This window comes from Otolemur garnettii, unplaced genomic scaffold (genome assembly GCF_000181295.1).
Source record: "Otolemur garnettii isolate 467f Iridium unplaced genomic scaffold, OtoGar3 scaffold00033, whole genome shotgun sequence".
Lineage (NCBI taxonomy): Eukaryota > Metazoa > Chordata > Mammalia > Primates > Galagidae > Otolemur > Otolemur garnettii.
The window spans coordinates 14,164,059-14,167,961 of record NW_003852428.1 but is presented as its reverse complement, the minus strand read 5'-3'; the positions used below and the strand labels follow the sequence as shown (position 1 = coordinate 14,167,961).

Here is a 3,903-nt window from a genome sequence, read left to right as displayed (position 1 = left end):
TGGTTGGTTAAAGCACGTCATACTTAACTTAGGTATTTGATCAACCACAGCAACAACAACAACAAAAACACACATTAAATTTTAGTAATCTTCATACATTAAGAACATTTTAATCTTTTATAAGTAAATGCAAAAAATAAAAATTTTGCAGTCTATTTCCAGATGCATGCTCTTCTTATTCTTTGATTTGGGGAACAATTAAACAAACTGGAAACAAAATAAAGTGCCTGGTTAACATACAGACGACTTCATGGGGTTTTCATTAGCAAAGCTGCATCTGAATACTTTCTGCATTTATGTAGAAAAATAACAGGATTCCCTTGGCAATACCCTTCTCTCTTTTTCTTTCTTTTTATACTTCAGTGTTCCTCGGGGATGGGAGGACTGGTACCTTCTCTACTTAATTTTCTTGTTACAGAAAACTCATTTATCCCGCAGATGTGCTGGATGCAGGGCTAAATCCCTTGGCTCCTTCCATGGTGCTCAAGTGCCACTTTCTCTAAGAGGTGACTCCCAAGTAACCGTGTCATTTCAAACTGCAAACTGAACCCGCCTCCTTCCCAGGCCCACGTTCCTGTTTACTTTCATTTTTTTGAGAATTCTTCATGGCACTTGTTCTACCTTATTCCTCATGTTTTAGCGCTATCATCTGTCTTCTCCTAGAACTCATGTGTTCTAAGAGGCATGTCTCTTTGTTTTGGTCACCGATATATCCCCATTCCTAGCCCTAGTGCAATGCCAGATGCATAATGAATGGTCACTGCATATTTGTTGATGGAATGGGGAGGTTTAATTAACATATGACTTAGTGTTTCTCAGATTTGCTTAAATGGTGCTTTTCAAAATTGAATGTTATTTCTCTTTAAAGAAAAATCGAAACCCTTTTGTGAACAGCCAAGGATGTAACCAGAGGGCTCAGCACAGAGCTCTTCCCGCAGCAGCCCACAACCTGAGGGCAACCCGCTCCCGTCCTTCATACAGGTGGATCACTGATGGCGCAGAATGTGCCCGCAGGAATTATTTTCATTCATCAACAAAGGAAAGCAGAAGGCCTTGAATCCTCAGAGAAGTCACGGACTCTAAGTGCCTAATTTGAAAAACATGAATGTAATGTTTCACGTGTCACACTGCCTGTGACAACAGGGCCAGGGAGAGAGAAGGAAGGACTTCCAGGGGGTGTCACTGAGCAGGTCGGGTCTGCACAGCCTGTGTGTGGCGGGTGAAGAGCACCTGGGGAAGGGGGCTCAAGGGACGACTGAGTTAATCTAAAAAGGGAAAAGGAAGCAGAAAACAACTTTCCAACTTTCAGTTTTACTCAGAGCTTGCTCGGCACCGACCCGAGAGAGATGACGTAAGTGTGGGCTGTACACAGACGCGGGTTATAACCACCTCCACTGAATCATAACCCATCCGGAGGGATATTTATTCCACTTGTATGAAAAGGTTAAACTATGAACATCATTCTCTCTATTAGCGAGTATCTGCACAGGTGCAGTTTACTTCAAAATTCTCTGGGTTTAATCTTTGTAATAATCACAAAGCCATTAAAAAAGAGACAATAAATCCATTCTTACAGTGACTCTCACAGTTATATGGTAAGAGCAGATGTATCATAAATCTATTTTATTTATACTGGATAGTATACTGGATATTCTAATTAATATTCCTAATTTATGATAATGCATTTTTCCATTCATATGGCTTAATGAATTAAGCTGTTAAATTATTCTTCCACAACCTCAAAATGGAAAACGAATTCAAAACGAATGCAGTATAAATTCTCAGTGCTATAAAGAGAACACAATATTTTTGGTATGGCCCTACTTAATGACATACACCCAAATTTATAATGAGATTGTAAGTTCTATTTTAATCTATTTAGAGAAACACAAATAAGACAATAATTTCTTTTCTCTGCTGTTTATTTGGAGTCACCAGATTAAAAACTTTTGTTTGGGGACAGTTCACTTTTTACCTAAGATTGTGAGACTCCCCTTCAGCTCCTGAAGCCAAACCTAAGTCAGAGAGAATATTTGAATATGCACATTTACGCAATGGGATGGCCAGGTTCTTCTCCTCTGCCTCCTGCTCCCTCTCCCATCAGGACCAGAGGGAAGCCCTGCCGTGGCCCTCAGCCCTCTCCCGCCCAGGCACGTGGCTGTGGACGGCCCGATGTTGTCCTCTGCGTGTCCCTCTGCTTTGACTTATTCCTGGAGCCTCATCTCACCAGCTTCTCCTATATCCCAACCTTCTAGTCTCTTCTCGTACTTAAACTTTACCCTTTTTAAAAACTTCCAAAGAAACCTATTTAAACGTTAACAAAGTATAACTTTTGAGAATCTATGAGGGCAACCTGCCTTCTTTGAACTGGCACCTTTATTTCCTCTCTTACTAAGCGGGGAGTGATCTGGTGCTAATTCATCCCCGGTGTTCATCATTCCACTGCTAGCAGGCTGAGCCCAGGGTTTGGATGACAACACATCAGTGCAGGGCAGTTTACCTGTCACCGTCCTTCCTTCATCTGTGTGCACAATCTTTACAAGTCAAATCTTGAAGGATTCCAGCTTTAATATTATTAAAAACAAGTCAACAATTTATGTCTAATTTATATCTGATAGTATTTATGTGTAATATGGCAATAAAATGAACAGCAAGAGAGGGGTGCCTGTCACAGGGAGTAAGTGAAGCTTCACAGATGAATGAAGCACGGCGCCACTGGTTTCCTTCTCTCTCTAATTTTTCAGTAGACCTTATTTTTAAGAGTAGTTTTAAGATAGTTTTTAGGTTCAGAGCAAAACTGAGCAGAAAGCACAGAACACCCATGTACTTCCTCCCCCCAGCCCCAGACACAGCCTCCTTCTTGATCAATACTCTGCATCCTAGGGGAACATTTGTTAGAGTGGATGGACCTTCAGTGACACATCGTAACCACTAAGAATCCATAGAGTCTGATGGTCCAAAGTCACAACAGGGTTCACTCTCGGGCTGGGCACTCTGTGGGTCTTGACAAATGTGCCCTGGTGTGTAGCTTCCATTCCAGCATCGTACAGGATACAGCTGAACCTCCACAGCTGCCCACCTCCCCACGCTGACCACCTCCTTCAGCTGACCTGGTTTTCACAGACTGGACCACTCATGTTGACAACTTTCATATGTTGACCTGTTGACCAGGTGATCAACTGATGGGGTTTCTACTGCTGTTTCATTGCTCTAAAAATTCTCCGTGCTCCTTTCCCCAATGCCTGACGGCCCTGGATCCTTTGACTATTTCTATGATTGTACCTTTTCTACCATGTCAATAGTTGGAGTCATATGCAGATAGTACAGAATTTTTCAAACTGGCCTTTTAGCAATAGGAATTTAAGGTTCCTCCACGTCTTTCTGTGGCTTGCTATCTCATTTCTTTTTGGTGCTAAATATTTTATTTTCTGAACAGATCACGGCTTATTTATCCATTCGCCTACTGAAGGACATCACCTCATGGTTGCTCCCCAATTTTGGCAATTACACATAAAAGCTGCTACAAACACCTATGTGCTGGGCTCTGTGTGGGCATCTGTGTGCTGGGTTCTGTGTGGGCATCTGTGTGCTGGGTTCTGTGTGGGGCATCTGTGTGCTGGGTTCTGTGTGGGCATAAACTTTTTACTGCTTTGAGTAAATGCCAAGCAGTGTGATGGCTGGATCATACGATACGAGTCTGTTTAGTTTGTATGAAACTGCCATACTGCCTTCCCAAGTGGCTCTACCCTTCATAACCCCACCCTCAGTGACCGAGAGTTCCTGGTGCTCCATGTCCTCATCAGCATTTGGTTCTGTCAGGAGGTGGATTCTGGCCATTGGGACAGGTGCACAGTGGTGTCTCACTGCTGTGTTTCCTTCTCTTTGAAGACTGCCTGTGTTGTT

General features: G+C 42.6%; 1 protein-coding gene across 6 annotated transcripts in view; it reads right to left on the bottom strand.

The window, feature by feature from the left end:
• CTNND2 (catenin delta 2) overlaps positions 1–3,903 on the bottom strand; it is an 889,124-nt gene that overhangs the window by 232,069 nt on the left and 653,152 nt on the right. The window lies entirely within an intron of this gene.